Below are 21,199 nucleotides of genomic sequence, written 5' to 3' on the forward strand. Positions count from 1 at the left end.
GCCCTCATCAGACACCAGATGCTGGTGCCTTGATCTTGGACTTCCCAGCCTCCAGAACTGTGAGAAAGAATTTCTTGTTCTTTTCAAATTGCCCATTCTCAGGTATTTTATTATAGCAACACAAATGGACTAAGACAATGTTTCATAAACCTCTGACAGTTTTGGAACTATGAAAGAGTGTTATTGAATGCTATTGCTCTAGTTGACAATGAAGGTGAGCATTGCTTACCTTGAATAAAACACTCAAGCCATTTTAGAAGCTCACATGATGAGACATCATTTTCTATCCACTGGTGTTCTTGTCAGTGCCTTTTGTGATGTGCTACTGTTCTGAGGAGCCCCTTACCTGGAGGTGGGGGAGCCCCTGGATACCATGAGACTAGGGCAATGAAGGGGTCTGCAGAGACTAGAAAAATGCTCAGGCTGGAATAGCCAAGTCAGGAGCGCAGGGCAAGTCAGAGGACAAGAAATAGAGCAGTGACAGCTAATCTAGTCACTGGTAATAAGAATTGGGACCACTGTGTCCAGACCACCTCACACAATAATTAGAGTGCATTTATAGAGTGCTGCTTTGGGAGGTTGAGGCATGAGGATCGTTTGAGGCCAGGAGTTCGTGATCAGCTTGGGCAACACAGTGAATCCTCATCTCTATAAAAAACTAAAAAATTAGCCAGGAGTGGTGGTGAGCGCCTGCAGTCCCAGCTACTCAAGAGGCTAAGGAAAGAGGATCACTTGAGCCTAGGAGTTTGAGGCTGCAGTGAGCCATGATCACGCCACTGCACTCCACTCTTGGCGACAGAGTGAGACCTTATCTCTAAAAATGTATATAAACAATAAAATAAACAAGAAATAAACATATAGAGTGCTTACTATGACTAAATATTTATTCCTTTAACTTTTATTACAACTCTGTGAGGGGATTGCTATTTTTGCCATCTCTGAGGCCCAGAGAAGGTATAGTTGTCAGTTCCCAGAGGTGCTCCTGTGATTGTTACCTCCTGATATTTACACCCCTGTGTGCTTCCCTTCTCTGTTGAATCAGGGCTGCCCTTGGTCCCTGATACGTGCCTATGGAGGACATGCTTCTGCAACTCAGGCTTGGCACCCCTTTGCACAAGCTGGTGACATGTACCCCTTCACTGTAGGTAACAGATACAGAGATGCTCCTACCTCCCGCTGAGGTCCTGAACCAGCCATGCCTGCCCCTTCTGGCCCGTCCTCTGGGGGCTGAAGAAGGACAGGCATGATTCTGCTAGTGAAGGAGAAAGGTGAGGAGATTGCCCTAGCCCCCAAATATATCTGTTCCTGCTGTCAGGCAATCCAAAAGCCTTAAGGAGACAAAGCCTTTTGTTCTGTAATTATGGCAGACATGAAATGTAAAGGACAAATACCACTGGAAGAAAGAAGTAGACACTGTCTTGAACTCACAGTAAATTATTCTGAGAACTGAGTTCAGAGCAGGGCTGGGGTTGATGGTGAGGGGTGAGAAGAATCCACAGAAGGAGGAAAGGGCAGGCAGAAAGGGAAGGCTTGGTTCAACCAAAACAAACACTGTTTCTTCCAACTAGTCCTGTTTGGAAGAGCTTTTGGGGTCCATCTTCCGAAATCTCCAGATTGTGGCAAGGACAATGCTGAGTAAGTAGCTGCCTGAAGGACAGGGGTGGGTGAAAGTCGTTGGATTCATTTACCGGATACCAATTTGCCAGAAGAGGAAGTGGGGGTGTCAGGGACATTATTTCCACTTCCTGGTTACATGTTCAAACATGGAACAACTGAGTTCTAACAGGATGAGGGAATAAAATAGGCAACCACTCCAGGCGGCACCACACCCAACACATTTCAGAAAGGAGTGAGAACTAGTAGTGTTTTTAAGAGCCTCTAGAGAGCAGTGCCTAGTTGCCACCTTAAATAAAGGACACCAATGGTACCTCTAAGAATATATATACTTAAAAACCAACTACAAAAGGTTGGACACAACCTCTTTGCTTTTGAATAAAATTAAATAAGTTGCGATCCATTCAGACAGTGGAATACTAGGTAACTACTAAAGAAATCTGGCTGCTTTCTATGTGTTGGTATGGAATGATCACCAAGATAAATGTGAAAAATAAAAACAGGCAGAACAGTCTGGGTAATATGCTACATAGCGTTTAAAACATTTTACCACAAGGTGCAGTGGCTCACACCTGTAATCCTAACATTTTGAGAGGCCGAGGCAGGCCAATTGCTTGAGCCCAGGAGTTTGAGACCAGCCTGGGCAACATAGCGAAACCCCATCTCTACAAAAAAAATACAAAAACTAGCCAGGAATGGTGGTGCACATCTGCTACTCAGGAGGCTACTCAGGAGGCTGAGGTGGGAGGATGGCTTGAGCCCAGGAGCTTGGGGCTACAGTGAGCTGTGATTGCACGACTGCACTGCAGCATGGGAGGCAGAGCAAGACCCTGTCTCAAAAAACAAAAAACATTTTACTACATCTGTGCAATATAATAGCATATGCATATTCTAGCAGGTGCATAGAATGTCTCTAGAAGAAAACACACGAATGTATTTTATATGCGTTCTATGTGTGAGAGCTATAAAAAATAATAATGACTGGGTTACAAGTCAGGATTGTCCATGTGAGGGTATGGAATGCCGGGGGCTGGGGTGCAGCCAATATTCTGTTTTTGACCTGGGTGCTGATCACACGATATGTTCAGTTTATGAAAGCTTATGCAACTGTATTATGACTTGTGTGCTTTTCTATGTTACACTTCCATTACAATTTTCCAAAAATAAAATAAAATTGAATTAAAAAAGCATAACTCCAGCATCAGGCAGTCCAAGAGATTCTCAATCCCTTTCTCAGCAGGATTAGTCCTGACTATTACTCACACACCCAATTCAGGACAGGGGATGAAAGAGGCTTACGTTTCAATGTTCTCCAGTCTGGCCTCATTTACTCTTCCTTCACACTGACCTCAGCCTCTTGTTTATCAATTGCTTCAGGTCTTTTTTTTTTTTTTTTCCAAAACAGGTTAAGCCACAGTTGTTCATCTGTTCAACAAAGTCTGCCCGTTGTCCAATCTGCAGCTTTCCGGGGCTGGGGTGTTGAAGAGAACCTGCTGGCTGTGAAACAAAAGGAAAGTTGTTTCATTTCATGCCGGTACTTTTCAGTGTGAGCAAGCACATTTCTTGTCTTTTAAAAAAGGTAAAGCTTAATTCTTCTACCCTTTAAATTGAGGAGAAAGAAAAAAATACAATTTTCTTGATATTTTTCCTAAGGGGTAACAGATTGCCCCAGAAAGAAAAATCAAATACTCTCCGATCCCATTTTCAAAATTGATTCTAGGCATTCTCTTGGAGGATGTTGAATTTTTGCCCAGTGAGTTCAGAGCAGCAACCAAGATTCACACACATCTGGAATACAGAGCACCCTAGAGAAGGAGCAGGAAGGAACCTGGAATATACTGAAGGCCTACTGTGTGCTGGGCACTACTATGCTAGGCACTTCCGTCATTATTGCATTCATATCATGATAACTTTATAAGTAGATACTGTTATTTTGCTCATCTTGCGGAAGAAAACAAAACCTCAGAGTGGTTCCGTATCTCACCTGAGGTTCTATGCTATACATATCCCAACACAGAGTGGCTGAAAACAACACTTTACTATGGTTGCTTGTGATCCTAGGGTTGACAGAGCTCCATTGGGTGATTCTCACGTGGGTTCTCTCATGCAGTTGCAGTTAGATGTCAGCTGTGGCTGTAGTCTTCTGAAGACTCTACTGAGCTGGATGGCCAAGCACAGTAGAGCGAAACTTTATTGAACAAGTGCTGACCTGGGGCTGTCACTTGGGCTGTCATCTAGAGCACCTGCCTACACACAGCCTCCCCACAGGAAGTTTGTGTTCCCAGAGGGATGTCCCAAGAACAAGCATTCTAAGAGAGCCAGCCAGAAGCTACAAGTCGTCTTCTGCCCTAGCATCACTTCTGCTGTATCCTATTGGTCAAAGTGAACCACAGGCCTAACCCAGATTAAAGGAGGGGTGAATAGACTTCACTTTTTTTTTTTTTTTTTTCGGAGACGGAGTTTCACTCTTGTTGCCCAGGCTGGAGTGCAATGGCGTGATCTCGGCTCACCACAACCTCTGCCTCCCGGGTTCAAGCGATTTTTTTTTTTCCAGACTTCATTTTTTAATGGGAGAAGGCATAGAAAAGAGTTTGCTGCCTTCTTTAGCCTACTACATCTAGAAAGTGGTGAAGCCAAGATTTGAATCCAGGTTAGCCTGACTCCTTCCTTTAGAGACACCTCCAGGCTTCATTATGAACCTGCCTAACCACTGAAAAATGGCCATTATTGATTCTGGTGTTTGCAAAGGAAATAAGTGGCAATGTCAACAACACTTAGATACCTCTTAATAAAGAGGCCAATGCAGGCTGCACCAAGCTCCATTGAGAAGGTCTGAATCTTCCCACTACCCACTGGAAGCTGTTGTCTTTTTCAACAAAAAGTGAGGATCTGGAAATGCCTGCAAGACTTCTGAGGTGCCAGGCATCCCTCCTTCCACCATAAGATGATGGGCCCTAGCCCATCATCTAGGAGATACTTGAGCCTATCCCATAGATATCTAGGTTAGGAGTTCTCTGGAAGCTCTGTGATAAGTGTCATCTGGAATCCTGAGCAAAGTTCTGTGAGCTTCAAGAATAACTTTTTACCAGGTTTCTTTTAAAAATGAGAGCCCTAGCCATGTTCCCCAAAACCCATCCCCGGCTACTGCCCCTGTGGTAACCCACTCTCTCCAGAGGCTCATGTGCGTGCTTGTGTTGGGGTCAGCCCTGATACTGGGTCCCATGCTGCTCCAAATCTTTCTGCTGTGCTGTCTGGCACTATGAGACTAAGGTAAGAATGCACTTCACTGGATATAAGAAAGGCCCACTCGCCCTGGGCCTTGAGTGAGATTCTGTCAAGGCAGGTCAGTGAATGAGCATTCTATGAAAAGTTGAGTTATTCTCCCGAGAGGGACTAGAGAAGGTATAGAAGGTATTTCCTATTTTATTTTTTTAGCATCCCTTGCAGCTGAAGGGGAGCAGAATATACTGCCCGAAAATATGCCACTTTGTTGTATGGGTTATTTTGAGTTGAATGCCATTGAGAATCAACAGATGCACAAAGACTTCTCAAAGCTTTCTTTATCTAAGAGCAGAAACTTCTGAGAAATGGGAGTTTCCATCAGTCCTTTCAGGGGACTTTTATGGCCATGAAGAAGATGGCAAGTCAGCACTGAGATAAGCCTGCACACACAAACTTTACTAAAAACCCTTATCGGCCATTAGCTTCCCCATATATTCACCTTCCCACAATTAACCACCCCTGGAAGCTCAAAACGCTTTTCCTTTGTCTTGCCACTTCTCCACAAATACATTGCCCTTTGTTTGGATGGTAGATAAGGCTTGTGGTCTGACCACCTTTCTAGAGTTTTCATTTCATTTCTGAGAGGTCTTCTCTGGGCATATCAAATGAACATTTTTCTCCTGTTCACCTGGCAGCTTATTTTGCAGGGTCCCAGTCACTGAACCTAAGAGGGTAAAGGAAAAAAGGTTTTCTTTCTTCCCCAACACAACTTTGATTCATACCTCAAACATTTAATTGGCACCTGGTCTGAGGCAGGCACTGCCTTAAACTTCTCATTCTAAGTACCCCTTTCATGGCCTCACTACCTTCTCTCCTTTGAGATGCTCCCAGGCCCCACCTTAGGACATAAAGCCTCCTGCTTCCCCAGTGCCCACACAGGCCCCAGCACCCGGTCAGTGCCCAGCAAGTATTCATTCAATAAACCTCAGGCCAGGCATGATGCATCATGCCTGTAATCCCAGCACTTTGGGAGGCCAAGATGGGCGGATAACTTGAGGTCAGGAGTTTGAGACCAGGCTGGCCAACATGCAAAACCCTGTCTCTACTAAAAATACAAAAATTAGCCGAACGTGGTGGCACGTGCTTGTAGTCTCGGCTACTCTGGAGGCTGAGGCACAAGGATTGCTTGAACTCAGGAGGTGGTGGTTGCAGAGAGCTGAGATTTTACCACTGCATTCCAGCCTGAGTGACAGAGTTTCTGTCTCAAAGAAAAAGAAAAAGAAACTTAAATTTTAGGGAAAGATTCAAAAGTTGAGGGGAGGAAATGCTGCAAACTGGAGAGTTAAAAGCGAATTATTCTTTAGACAGGGGCCTCAAAATCACCTCAATCAATATTACTGAATAATTAAGCAAACTTTACATTCACACTCTTGGCAAACAAAAGGATTTTTCTAATAAGCTAATCATTAGAAGAGATTGCAAGAGGGAGTTTAACTTAATTAAAAGGATAGTTCACAAACCTGTTGTTTTATCCATTTCCAAATAATAGGCTTACTTACAAATTTCAAGTGTGCCTTAGGAATTTATTAAAGAAGTCTAAGACTTGGCATTAGGCAAGATTTTGTATCAGTAAGTTTATGTTCACCCTTAAAAAAACAGTGAATACCTTTTAAGTACCCCAATCCTAACTTTTTGCCAATTCAAAATAACCTTAACTTTTTCCACACATAGTACGTTGAGAAGTGTCCTTGCAAAGCATCTTAAGAATGTAGCTTAGTGTCTTCTTTTGTCAAACAGAGATAGTAGCTAGGTGTGGTGGTATGCACCTGTTGTCCCACCTACAGTGGAGGCTGAGGCGGGAGGATCACTTGAGCCTAGGTGTTCTGGGCTGCAGTGAGCTGTGACCATCAGGTGTTTGCACTAAATTTAGCATCAATATAGTGATCTCCCAGGAGCAGGGAACCACCAGGTTGCCTAAGGAGAGGTGAACCAACCCAGGTCAGAAATGGAGCAGGTCAAAGTTCCAGGGCTGATCAGTAGTGGGATGGTGCCTGTGGATAACCACTGCACTTCAGCCTGGGCAACATAGTGAGACCCTCTTTTGTGTGTGTGTGTGTGACAGGGTCTCGCTCTGTCTGCCAGGCTGGAGTGCAGTGGCACAATATCGGCTCACGGCAACCTCTGCCTCCTGGCTCAAGCGATTCTCCTGCCTCAGCTTCCTGAGTAGCTGGGATTACAGGCGTGTGCCACCATGCCCAGCTAATTTTTGTATTTTTAGTAGAGATGGGGTTTCACCATGTTGGCCAGGCTGGTCTCGAACTCCTGACCTCAGGTAATCCTCCCACCTCAGCTTCCCAAAGTGCTGGGATTACAGGTGCGAGCCACTGCACCTGGCCAATGTGACCCTCTTAAAAAAACAGAAATATTAATGGCACCTCTGTTGTAGGATGGTCACCGAGAATTCAGTGAGATTGTGACAGGGAAAATATTTTGGGAAATTTTTAAAGCTTTTTTTTTTTTTTAAACACTCTGTATTTATGTCCTATATCTGTTGGCCTTCTCCCATTTCGTCTGTAGTCTTTTACTGCCTTGCAGCATTCATTGCCTCAGGACAAATGACATGACAGAAAAGCAGCACAACAGTTTAGGAGCCGTCAGAAGAAAGCCTTTTGAACTGCAAAGTTTAAGTCTGGGCCTGGTGCAGTGGCTCAGGCCTGTAATCCCAGTACTTTGGGAGGCTGAGGTGGCAGATCACCTGAGGTCAGGAGTCTGAAATCAGCCTGGCCAACATGGCGAAACTCCATCTTTACTAAAAATACAAAATTTAACTGGGCTTGGTGGCAGGATCTGTAGTCCCAGCTACTTGGAGGCTGAGGCAAGAGGATGGCTTGAACCTGGGAGGTGGAGTTTGCAGTGAGTCGAGATTGTGCCACTGCATTCCAGCCCAGGTGACAGAGCAAGACTATCTCAGAAAAAAAAAAAAAAAAAAAGTCTAAGTCTGAAATAATTGAAGGTGTCAAGTTTGCGCCCTAAATATTGGAACTGGAAAAACAAAGAGATTGCCCTGTCTCCAGGAATATGGGATTATCAGGACTATGGAAGGGAGGAAAGAAGCAAAGGGAGGCAGAAAGTTGGCAGAGTCCTTGAGAGTGGGGCCTGCACCTTGCTCCTTGCCCAGGGACTTGATCTGGAGTCCCTGATCTGCAATGATGAGTGACAGGAAAGCAGAGAGGACTGGTGCCTCCTGTCTCCAGGGCAGAGGAATTGTTTGCAAAATGTGCTCAGACAGAGAGGCTCTAGGTCAGAACCAGGTGCTGGAAACAGTGGCTTGCTGCCTGTGAACTACGAAGTGGTTTTGAGGTAGCAAAGAGAGTGATGGGTTTTAGATATGGAGTAAAGGAGGACCATCAGGCAGAAGCCTGCAAGAATGTCAGCCCTCACACTGCAACATAATGACAGGTGCCACTGTGGATAGATGAGCAAACGCAACAGCAAGTCCTAGCTACCGCCCATCACCTGGGAACTTAGACGAAACTTGGGATAGGGCAGGGACCCAAATCAATGAAATAAGGATGCTGCCACCTAGGAGAATGGACATTCAAAATAGAAATTAAAGTCATTTATAGAAAAAGTAAATACAATTGCATCATTGCTCAATTCTACACTTCTCATCCAGACCTTGAGATTTGCCCTTACTCTGAGATAATGCATGTAGGTGCTTGATATATAACATATGCTCAGTAAATGCTAGCTACTATTAATATTATTGTTACCTTTGATCCCAGGACAAGACCCTGAAGAAAGTCTTTGCACTCTTTAAAGAAAGTTCCATTACTTTCTTTTAGAGAATCAAGGAAGGAAAGGGGGGTCATTTTATTCCTCCCAAAAGACACTCAGGTTTGTCACATGAACAGTCATGGTGGGAAAATGGGTAATCAGCAACCAGAGAGGACATCTGTGGAGCGTCTTTATGACTGATAGAGTAAGTTCCCTATGTCCCAGTTTGTTGTGGGAAGTTAGGTGGAGCCATGTGACTAATTCTAGCCCATGCAATGGAACAGAAGTCAAATATGCTATTTTCCTGCACACTAAAACTTCAACCAAAAACAAAGTACCCTGAGGGCCCAGCAGACAGGCAGAACCATGAGAGAGGAGGAGCCTGGGTTTCTGAGAAGCTCCCTGGAGAAGAGCCCCTTGGAGGCAGCCAACTAGGACACAGGTTGGGCTCTTCCTAAGTTAGAAATAAGCTTTTCTTGGGTTAAGCCATTAAAACATTGGGGCTGTTTGACACAGCAGTCTATCCTGATACACACTGTACAAATACTAGAGTATGTTCAGTGAGTTCCTGTCAACACGATTGTGGGTTCCCCACCCCCATACCCCTCTCCCACCCTGTCCACCACACTTCATCCTTCACAGCAGTTTCCTCGGAAGCCAGGGAGTGAGTGGGTACGACTGTACCTTATTTGCCTGGTAAATGTTCTTCCAGATTTAGACATTAACAAGAGTGAGCATAAGTTGGTTTCATTTTTAGGAACTTGAAAATCCTAGATTTGAGAGCATTTTTAGAAATAAAGGCACATTTGTAGTCCTTTGGCCCAACCATTAAAACAAGCAAGGAGAAAACCGAACCCTTGACAGGGACTGGTGTAAGGCCACAGAGCTGGATAGTACTGACGCCAAAACCAGGACCCACTTCTTCAGAGCTGCCTTCAATGTGCCTCTAGGTACTTTCAAATGTCCAGCATAGCATCACATTGACAACTCAAACTTCAAGATTGGACCAAAGTGGACTAAAATTCTGGCTCCACCTCTTACCAGGTGGACCATTTTAGGACTAGCATTTAACTTCTTTGAGGGTCAGTTTCCTTATCTGTAAAATGGAAATAATAATAGTAAGAGTACTTTCCTCCTAGTGTTGTCATGGCAACTAAACAGCTCCATGAATTTAAAGTGCATAGCACAAGGGCCAGGCATGGTAGTTCACGCCTATAATCCCAGTGTATTGGGAGGCCAAGGTGAGAGAATCTCTTGAGGTTAGGAGTTCAAGACCAGTCTGGGCAACATAGTAAGAGCCTGTCTCTACAAAAAAATTTTTTTTTAATTTGGGACATGATGGCACATGCCCTGTAGCCTTAGCTACTCAGGAGGCTGAAGTAACAAGATGGCTTGACCCAGGATGTCAAGGCTACAGTGAGCTATGATCAGACCACTACACTCTAGTCTGAGTGACAGAGTGAGACCCTGTCTTTAACAAAATCCAATTAGATTAAAAAGTTCTTAGCACACATCTGACTCTAATAAAGTCTTAGTATGTTAGTTTCTGCTATTACTTAAAATAATACCAAAGTTGTATGAAAATAATGGGGCAATCTTAACAGAACCACATCACACACAGCTTCAGGATTATTTCCTCTGGGAACAGAACTATGCATTCCCTGCTCATGCTTTATTTGGGGCACTGGTTCCTTATCCTATAGGTAGGCCTGACTCCCTCTACCAGATGGCAAACTTCCTGTGGCCTTTCTGTATCCTTCAGGGCATAGGAGTGTGACTTGCACTAAAGCTTGTTGGGGGCCGGAGCCTAGCATGGGGAAGATGATTGCAAACAGGTATGGGAGTCCCTAACACCCTATTCTTGGCCAGGGTCCCCATTCCTACCTCCTGCTTCAGAGCTCCAGCTCCTGCTCTGATGAAGAGAAGGCAGCCACTCCTGGCTGTGTAACTGAATGGCCGTTATTAAATATGTTGGGGCTTAGAAAGTGATATCCTAAAATACGGTGCATTGACATGCTGGACTGAAGCAGCCTCAAGGTTTTTGTTTTTTTTTTTTTTTTTTTGAGACGGAGTTTCACTCTTGTTACCCAGGCTGGAGTGCAATGACGCGATCTCGGCTCACCGCAATATCCAGTGCCCGGGTTCAAGCGATTCGCCTGCCTCAGCCTCCCGAGTAGCTGGGATTAGAGGCATGCGCCACCACGCCCGGCTACTTTTGTATTTTCAGTAGGACGGGGTTTCTCCATGTTGGTCAGGCTGGTCTCAAACTCCCGACCTCAGGTGATCCGCCCGCCTTGGCCTCCCGAAGTGCTGGGATTACAGGCGTGAGCCACCATGCCCCGCAAGGTCTCTCTGACCTCCCCGCCACTCCCTGCCTAGTACTGTTTCTCAATTCTCTGTCTCTTCCAAAGCACAGGATAAATTGTTCTCCCAAGATCCCTTATCTGCCTAAAGTTCAGACTCACCAAAGAAGACAACAATGACCTCTGGTCCCTTTCCCAAGTTTTCATTAACTGAACTCATTGCAGGAAGAAAGACTGACGTCTGTCAACACACCTAGACAGACTTTTGTCACAAACCTGCTCTGCAGGCTCAACAGACTTTGTCCCAGGCCATTGTATGCTCTCCAAGTCCATTTATTTTCCCCTAAAAATTATTTACTGTCCTTTGAATTGCCACATTTCTCCCATCTCCCTTCTCCTGTGAAGAAGGGTGTATAAGCATCTGTACGTTGTTGGATTATTGAGTAATTATTCTCCTTCAATTCCCCCGAGCTGTATACCTAAAAATAAAAATTTGTATACCTTTTCTCCTATTAATCTGCTTTGGTCAGTTGATTTTCAGCAAGCCTTTAGAGGGCGAAGGGGAAGTTTTCTCTTCACCCCTTGATATGGTTTGGATGTTTTGTCCCCTCCAAATCTCATGTTGAATGTGATCCCTAGTGTTTGGAGGTGGGCCTAATGGGTCCACCCACTAGTCATGGAGGTGGATCCCTCATGAATGGCTTGGTGCTGTCCTCAGGATAATGAGTGAGTTCTCACTCTTGAGTTCACATGAGATCTGGTTGCTTAAAGAAGGGTGTCACCTCCCTGCTCCCCACTCCTGGCCTTGCTCCTGCTCTTACCGTGTGACATGCTGGCTCCCCCTTCACTTTCCACCATGAATGGAAACTTCCTGAGTCCCTCATCAGAAGCTGAGCAATATTGGTGTCATGCTTCTTGTACAGCCTGCACAACTTTGAGCCAATTAAACCTCTTTTCTTTACAAATAACCCAGTCTCAGACATTCCTTTATAGCAACACGAGAACGGATTAACACACCCCTACCCTAGAGAAGACTTTGACCTTGAGGAGGTCTAGAGAAGGTAGTAGCCACAGAAATGCTTGGCCACCAACAGGCAAACCTAATTTCTAGGCTCTCGCTATCAATCCATTCAGTCCTCAAGGCAAGAACTTCTATGAAAACCAGAAGACTGGAAAGCCTTGCTAATTCTAGCTACTTGTTCTAGGGGTTACAATTCCCATTTGGGTACACGTATCTCTAGAAGCCAGGCTTGTTCTCAGAACCTTGACCACTTCATACCACACCCCCAGGGGAGGGGGAGCTTGGGAGCATGAAATTCAGATTAAACTGGCTATAGCTCTGGAAAAGGGACAGATTGGAAACTACTCCTCTAAGAATCAGTTTCTCTATTCGTTGATTGATTAGCATTTGAGGATTATCCAGGAATCAGAATATTCCAAGGCTGCTTCTGCCAGTTAGCAGTAAAACTTCAAATTTCCTTGGCCTAGGCTCCTGCTTGCATAACCCTGAACTTTGACCTCCCACTTTCATTTTAGGAGGCCTCAGTGGTGCACCATGAGCTCACAGATGACTTGGCCATGGAAGCCAAGGCAAGCATTGGCATGTCCATTTCTACCAGTCTGTGAGGAAGCCGAGGTCCCAGTCCAGGGCATCAACCCAGGGATCCTGGGCTGCCAGCCTTAGAGATGACAACTGTGCAGCCATCATCCCTGGGACCCTCACTACTCAGCGAGCCATGTTGTGTACCCCTTTAGGGGGTGCAATGAACCTCTCCCTAGCCCACATGGCACAGTGACCCTTTTGTACCCAAGCAGCCTCTGCCAATGCCACTCTATGCACAGTTCAGGTTCAGATACCAGGCCAGAGCCTGTCACAGGGTAGACCCATGAATGTAGCAGGGTGCAAAACTGATATTTTTTAGCTAAAGAAGCATGAAGTTAAAGGCTGCCAGCACCTCCCAGGACTTGGTTGAAACAGGAAGTCATCTTGGAGCATATTTTTTTTTTTTTTTTTAGAAATGAGGTCTTGCTGTATCGCCCAGCTTGAACACGAACTTTTGGGCTCAAGGGTTCCTCCCACTTCAGCCTCCCCAGTAGCTGGGACTACAGACATGCTATCACCTCACCTGGCAAGATTTTTTTTACTACCTCACCTGGCAAGATTTTCTTTATTCTATGACAATACCTTCAGTGGCCCCTTCTAGTCATGTAAATGTGAAGGCTAAAAGGTGCTCCCTGCCCTGGGAAAAGGGTGCAGCACCATCTTCTGTAGAAGACAAAGGCCTGTCTACCATCCTTGATATGCAGAGTTGGTTTCAAGCAAAGAGGGGGCCAATTTACAAAGACGCACAGGATCTTCTAGGGCTTGGGCATGCTGATGTGGCTGATAAAAAAGGATGACAGGAGTTCACCTCCAGGGAGGCAGTGCCTGACCATGGCCTGGGATCAGTCAGAAACGCTGAGAGATTGCCTGGTTCTGCCACTTTTAGTCTTCCGCAGCTACCCTGCAAAGAAGCCTGGCTTTGAGAATAGTGATAGGGCGTGAACCCACAGAACAGAGGACCTTGTGAAAACAACCAGTTCAAAATCTGAGCTGTTGAAACTTTATTTTAAGCCTAAAGGAATATGATTATGGGGCCTGAGACGTGATAGGTGGCTGAAACCTAGGCAGCTGTAACCTATGTTTCTCTAATCACAGATAAGCCTTCTTCCTTACCTACATTATTTTGTAAAATGTTATGAATGACTAAAGGGCACCAGGGAAAATCCTTTCCCTCTTACTGTTTGTCTTCATTATAGATAAACTTTCTTCTTACCTCTCTCACACAGAGACTTCATGGTGATCACATTATCTAAAATGGATTGTTAAATATACTATTTTAAATCGGAAAGGACATGAAAACAAGCCCTAAGGGAAGGAAAAAAACTAACAAATTGTCGTAACTCATAAACCATTCTTGTATAGAAAATGTTGTAATCCTGTTAAATTTCTTTGTTTCCTTCCTATATAAGCAAGATTTGAACTTTTTAACTTAGGTGCACTGACCCCATTTCTCTGGAGTCTGTGTTATCTGAATGACTATTCTCAGCCTTTCACGTGAATAAATTCTTTAAACTGGCTTCTGACCCCTCAGTTATTTCAGGTTGTCAGTCTCTTTTGCATGTTAGAATAAGCAGGGGAGCACTGGAAAAATATGAATGCTGCAGCACCTGAGCAGCTCTTTGCACACCAGTGTTCACAGCAGCATTATTCACAATACCAAAAGGTAGAAATAACCTAAATGTCCACCAAGGGATGAACAGATGAACAAAATGCGATACATGCAGGTAACGGAACATTATTCAGCCTTAGTGAGGAAGGAGATTGTGACGCATGCTACAACATGGAGGAATCTTGAAGACATTATGCTAAGCGAAATAAGCCTGACACAAGGACAAATACTATATGATTCCACTTATATGAGATGCCTAGAATAGTCAAATTCATAGAGACTCAGGTAGAATGGTGGTTGCCAGGGGCTGGGGGATGGGGGACTGGAAAGTTATTGTTTAATAGGTACATAGTTTAAGTTTGGGATGATGAAAATGATCTGTGGATGGATGGTGGTGATGGTTGTACAACAGTGTGAATATACTTAATGTACAACAGTGTGAATATACTTAATATGAATATACAAATAATTGTACACTTAAGATGATTACAATGGTAAATTTTGTGTTATGTATATTTTAACCACACACGTGCACACACACAATATCAGGGAGGTAATATAGGGCTTTTCTTGTGTTGGGTACAGCTGAGGCCTCTAATTTAGAAGGGAAGTGAGAAGAACATCCCCCTTTTAAAAGAAAGGTTCTGGACCTTCTGAGCAGGACTTGTTAAATTTACTTTTTTTTTAAAAAAAGAGTTCTACCTTTCTGAACCCATCACTCAGTCACCTTCCAGCGATTCATTCTAAATGCTAACAGTGTAAATACTAGGGTGAGAGTTGTCCTGGAGTCCTGGGCATTTCCCTCCCAATCAAGCCTAGTCAGGGGACCCAAGAGATGGACCCAGAGTGCTTAATACAGGTTTCCTGCAGTTAGGAAGACTGGGAAAGTCTAAAGAAGAGGTGTCGGCTGTCCTGCTTTTGATCTAGTGGGCCCTGATACTTTTGAAGGGGATCAGAATGTGCCACCCCAAAATATGCCACTTTGGCATAAGGATTATTTTGAGCTGAAGGCAAATGAGAAGAAGCAGGTACAAGAAAAGCCTTCCCCCTATTTGCCTAAAAGCTGGATATAATTTGTGAAGGTGTTTCCTCTTCTGCTGTCTACCAGAAAAGACAGAAGTTAATCAACAGAGACCATTTTAGATGCTCATCAGCCCAGAGAAGGCACTGGAGGAATCTGCACAGCAAACCTTGCTCACTAGCCCTTATCTTCCATTGGATCCTCCATATATTTGCCTTCCCACAATTTGCAGCCTTAGAAATTCAACGTTATTTTCCTTTGTCTTGTCACTTCTCTAAAAATTTATTGTTCTTTTGTTAAGATGCTATATAAACCCAGGTTCTCCCACCCCTTTGGGTTACTCATCTCTGAGCACTCCATTGTGTAAGCAGGATGCACATGCTAATAAACTTCTGTTTATTTTTCTCTTTTTAATATGTCTTTTGTTAGTCAACTTTACAGGGTTTCAGAGAACCTAAGCCAGGTAAAAGAAAAACACATTTTTCCTCCTCGACACCACCACCCCAAAATGACTACCCTCATATATGAACATAGTTATATACATGTAACATATTTTATATATAGATATATTAATATATGCATACATATATGTATTGCATGCACACATGTATATGTGTGTATATATATGTATTGCATGCACACATGTATGTGTATGTATATATATACTATATATACGTGTATATACACGTTTATATACACGTATATATATACGTGTATATATATATATATATACACACACGCACATATACACACACATACTGCAGAAGGCCAGAAAGGAGCCCTTAGAGAGACTGGAAGTGATCCACATCTTGATCTAGGTGGTAATTACCTAGACAGATACATATGCAAAAACTTATCAGGCTATATACTTAAGATTTGTTATTCTGCTGCATCTAAGTTATATCTCAATTTAAAAGTACCAATGGTCAGGCTTACTTTCAGAGACAGGATTTAAATGGTCTGGGATGGACCTCAGGCATCATGATTTCTAAAGATCCCCAGTTATATTAATAGCACATAGCCAGGGTTGAGAAACAGTAGGAGCCTCACAATATATCTTGTAGTGGCTGGCTAGTGACTGTTCTATGCCTGGCCTCTGAAAACAAGACTGGCTTGCTTCTGTGGACTGAATAACTCTGGGGATTATAGGGCAATTTGTGGGGTGGGGGAAAGAACCCTATGTCCTTCCAAGACCTCTCTCCCTACTACCCCTACACAATTCAACTGAGAAAATCTACCCTGCAGACCTCACCAAAAGTTGGAGGATTCAGCCTCCAATACCTCTCCTGGCCAGGGAATCACTGTGTGGTAAGCTGGGGAGCCAAAGGTTTACCACTGCAGGAATTTGACTGCAGGAAATCAGGCCCACAGCTTCAACCTGGCATCTGGACACGTGGACTATTCACCCAGGGGTGAAAGGAAGGTGGTACACAGCAAGGCAGGTAGGTGGTGGGAGGACACGAACATATCCAATGACCCTGGAGAAGTACCACTGAGATGATCTTGGCCGGGAAGCTCCGGGTAAATGCAGTGTAAAAGCTTTGTGACTATGGTCTGGGGAGCTGTTGGAATGAGTATTTATGGTGGTATTTTTCATGGAGCTGGCTAGAAAGCTTCAGAAATGAAAGATTTTTTGGCACCATAAGCCTTGTGCCAACCAGCATATATCTAAATTAAGTAGAGAAGCAGACAGGCTCTGAGTTACTGGACACTTAATTCATGCCTCGGCACGAAAATTTGAGCTGCTCAGAACGAGTTCTTGCAATTAGATATTTTAAAACAACTAATGCATACCAACGAAGAAAGAAGGAAAAACGGAGTGATACCTACTCAAGTCACTGTTTAATGGCAGAGAGGCTGTAGAAATTGTCGCAGAGCCACCCATGGTAGAGTCCCCTTTCCCTTTCTGAGAGGTCAGAGCCATCCTAAACCACTTCTAGTTTTCTGAACTCCCCAGAGTCTCCTAAACAGCCAATATACAGTTGACACAGCACCAATACCACCCTCAAATCATCCACTCTCCACTTCAGACCCCAAATGCAAAAGCAAGAACCTCTTTCGTCCCTCTCAGACATCCTCTTTTTCACTTTATGGTCAACTCTGCCCTTCTAGTATCCCCCACCTCAGCACGATTCTAGCAGTTTCTCTTCTCTCATTATTATTGCTGTCTTTCTCCTTTCTTCTTTGCCTTTTTTTCTTTTTCTTCTCGATTTCAGTCCTTAATTCTAGTCATTGCTGTGCCACCGCCACGGTTTTTGCATATCCTAATATTAATTTTTTTACATCCAGTGATTTTTTTCCCTCTTGGGTCTCCTTTAAAAAGCTAAGCAAAATTATTTTAAAAAGAAACTTTTTATCAATAGAAAACCAATATATCTTGCTATAAATAGGAGGAAATTATAAAACAGTAAACTAAACACAATGAAAACAGAGCAGCGGCATTAAATTCTAACTGGATACTGTTGCTGACCACAGGCTCTGAGCCCCAGGCCTCCTCATCCTTGGTTAAGAGGGGGAAAGGAAAAGTTAAGAGAGGTGTTGAAGACAGAGCAGCACCAAACTGAGGCTTTCTCTGTCACATAATCAGAAGTGCCAAGGGCATGGCCTCATCAATCTCTGCTTAATGCTGTGTCCTTAGATCATTTTCTGTAGCTCAGGAAATAATGGTGCGAAGACTACTCTAGTGTATTCTTGTTATATTTTGGATGTTTTTCCCCAAGACCTCATGTTGAAATGTGATCCTCTATGTTGGAGGGGAGGCCTAATGGGAGGTGTTTGGGTCACAGAGGTGGATTCCTTATGAATGGCTTGTTGTCATCCTCACAGTAATGAGTGAGTTCTTGTTCTATTAGTTCCCATGAGAGCTGGTTGTTAAAGAGGACCTAGCATCTCCCCCTCTCTCTTATTTTCTTTCTTGCCATGAGATCTGCACATGCCAGCTCCTCTTTGCCTTTGGCCAGGAGTGGTAGCAGCCTGAGGCCATCAGCAGAAGCCAAGCAAATGCCAGCACCATGCTTCTTGTACAACCTGCAGAACCATGAGCCAAATAAACCTCTTTTCTTTATAAATGACCCAGCCTCAGATATTCCTTTACAGCAATACAAATGGACTAAGACAATTCTCTTTACCTTACCCTTTGTTTTCTCTCCCTCATTGCTTCCCTGCTTCCTTGTTTCCCTGTTTGCCCCTCATTTCTTCCTACTTCCTTCTGCCTTTTCCCCCTTTTTTGGTGTAGTAGGTAAATACTTCTGTTATCTTCAATGGACTAATTACCATAAGGAAAAAAAAAGAGAAGAAAATTCAAACCTGGGAAAGATGACCCTTCAAACCTGGGAAAGATGACCCAAAGAGACATCTAGCTAGGCTATACTATGCCCAGGTAAGCCTGGCTTCTAAGGGCTGGCCATTTATCTGCTTCTAAGCCAGCTTCCTGCTCTCAGAGGGGCTAGGACTTATTCTCTGACATTGTTTTTGGATACTGTGTCGAGGGGAACACCAGTCCATTGCATGGGGCTGGGGGACCCAGGTCACCCTGTACCAACCCTATCTGCCATCTTTACACACACTGTCTCCCCAGAAAAACTCAGCCAAGAGCAGCTCATGTGGATATGGAAACAAATCCATCTAGCACCTATTCACTGCACCACACAGAGGGATGGCTGGGCTTAGTAGACAGGTGCGAAGTTGTTAAAAGGTAAAATTATGACTTCCATAAATATATTTTTAAAAGAACACCTGTTAAGGAATTTATGTTGCTCAAATAATACGAAGAAACCAAATAGGTGTTATAATTGGTTCAAAGGAAAAAAACAACACAAATTTATATGGAGTAAAGAAATGTTGAGATGAATTGCAAATGAAGACAGTGGGTTTTTTTTCCTGCCAAGTGAGTGGGAGTGAGAAAAAGTCAAATCTCTACCAGACAGAACAGAATTTATGTATCTATGGATTACCTACAATTTATGGATGTGCAAAATAGCTTAAAGACAATGAACAAGGGGCCTGGCACGTGGCTCACACATAGAATCCCAGCGCTTTCGGAGGCCAAGTTGGGAAGATCACTTGAGGCCAGGAGTTCAAGACCAGCCTGGGCAACATAGCAAGACCCTGTCTTTTAAATAAAAAAACAAAAATATAATAAAAGACAATGGGCCGGGTGTGGTGGCTCATGCCTGTAATCCCAGCACTTTGGGAGGCTCCTGCAGGAGGATCACTTGAGCACAGGAGTTCAAAAACCAGCCTGGGCAAGACAGGGAGACCCTATCTCTACAAAATTTTTTTTTGTAGAGATAGGGTCTTTTGTAGAGACCCTATCTCTACAAAAAATACAAAAATTAGCTAGGCATAGTGGTGTGCACCTGTAGTCCTAGCTACTCAGGAGGCTGAGGTGGGGGCATCACTGAGCCTGAGAGGTAGAGACTGCAATGAACGGGGCTAGAATATCATAACCCTGAGGGGTGCGCTATAAATGATTTGTAGTTTCCCACTGAAACAAATTTTTTCTACGTAAGGTTCTTAACCCAAGGGATACACTATTCATTTGATTAGTGTTTCCCCAGTACCAGCTCCTTTGGTCATAAGCCACACTGCCTCTCCACCAGACCTCTACCTGGCCTAAGGTTAGGAGAGGATGCGCATTTGACAATCGGTGTAAGGTGTTGGGGATTTGGGTTCCAGGTGTGACTCATGATTAACCAACAATAGGAACAGTGTGCCTAGGTCAAATCACCCAGCCTCTAGGTCTCTTCATTTGAGTGAGGGACTTGGGTGCTCTCTGACATTTCTCTAGCTTTAAAGCTCTAGAATTCAAGGGAATAAGAAACATGTTTGTAAATCTTAAACTAGCCCAAGGATTTGTACCAAGTGGGTGTAAACCCACAGGTCTGACTGGGTCAGGCGCCACCAGGTCAGCCACTGTCCTGAGGTAAATAGCAAATGAGAGAATATCTTTAGGATTTTCCTTTGTTTGTTTGGCATTCTTTTTTTTGATGGAGTCTCACTCTGTCACCCAGGCTGGAATGCAGTGGCACGATCTCGGCTCACTGCAACCTCCACCTCCCAGGTTCAAGCAATTCTCCCTGCCTCAGCCTCCCGAGTAGCTGGGACTACATGTGACCGCCACCATGCCCGGCTAATTTTTGTATTTTTAGTGCAGGTGGGGTTTCACCATGTTGGCCAGGCTGGTCTGGAACTCCTGACCTCAGATGATCCGCCCACCTCGGCCTCCCAAAGTGCTGAGATTTACCGCACCTGGCCTTGTTTTGCATTCTTACCGTCCCCCAGCCCCGTAACAGTTTAAGGTTCCAGAGCAACCCCGCTGCTGTGATTAACTGACTGAGAAAATCCCTTTCCCCTTGTTGTGCTGTTTTCCAGGAAGCACATGGCTGCAGAAGCGATGAACTCTTTGTGCCCTCTCTTCCTGCTCCAGGGTTCCATGTGTCTGTGACTCTAAGCCTGGTGTGTGGACCGGGAAACATTCAAACAAGGCTAAGAGAAGCTGTCAGTCCAGCTCGGGCTACACACTGAGTGAGCCATGCACCACCCAGGAATTTCCAGGGCACGTGCCATGTAAGGGGCACACCCAACAGAGTCCAATGGGGTTCCCCACTGGGCCTCCCACTGAGTTGCTTAGCCTGGCCCGGAAAAGGGTGAGTCACCCTGGGGGTGGGGCTCTCCAGGGTAGAGGCCAAAGGAGTGACAATTCTCTGGAGGGCCTGAGGCGGCAGTGGACAGCCCCGGCGACAGTGGGCCCTCCCCGCAGAACTTTGGTTCCAATCCCTCTCCACCCAGCTCAGGAGTCTTCTGGCCCCAGAAGGAGGAGCAGGAAACGCCAAAAAAAGAGAGGAAAAAGAATTCCTTTTCCAGTCATTTCAGTCCTAAATTTTCCCTGAGACTGCCAGAAAAGATGCTAATGAAAGACCAATTGTGTGGCCAGAGTCTTTTCTTCGGACATCTGCCCAGGGAACTGGAGAATACCCAGTTCAGAAGCAAGGTCACTAGCCCCATCTTATGGCAACACCTTTTGCTCGCTACTGACCCCTACTGGGGAA

The 21,199-nt window shown here is 44.5% G+C and overlaps 1 long non-coding RNA gene across 1 annotated transcript in view; it reads left to right on the top strand.

The window, feature by feature from the left end:
* Nucleotides 1-4,102, top strand: part of LOC115838282 — a 54,260-nt gene extending 50,158 nt beyond the window's left edge. The window contains exon 4 of the long non-coding RNA XR_004033284.1: nt 3,020-4,102. This is a non-coding gene — a long non-coding RNA (uncharacterized LOC115838282). The remainder of the gene's footprint in view (nt 1-3,019) is intronic.
* Nucleotides 4,103-21,199: the final 17,097 nt, after the last annotated feature.

The sequence above is a fragment of the Nomascus leucogenys genome, chromosome 14 (assembly GCF_006542625.1).
Source record: "Nomascus leucogenys isolate Asia chromosome 14, Asia_NLE_v1, whole genome shotgun sequence".
Lineage (NCBI taxonomy): Eukaryota > Metazoa > Chordata > Mammalia > Primates > Hylobatidae > Nomascus > Nomascus leucogenys.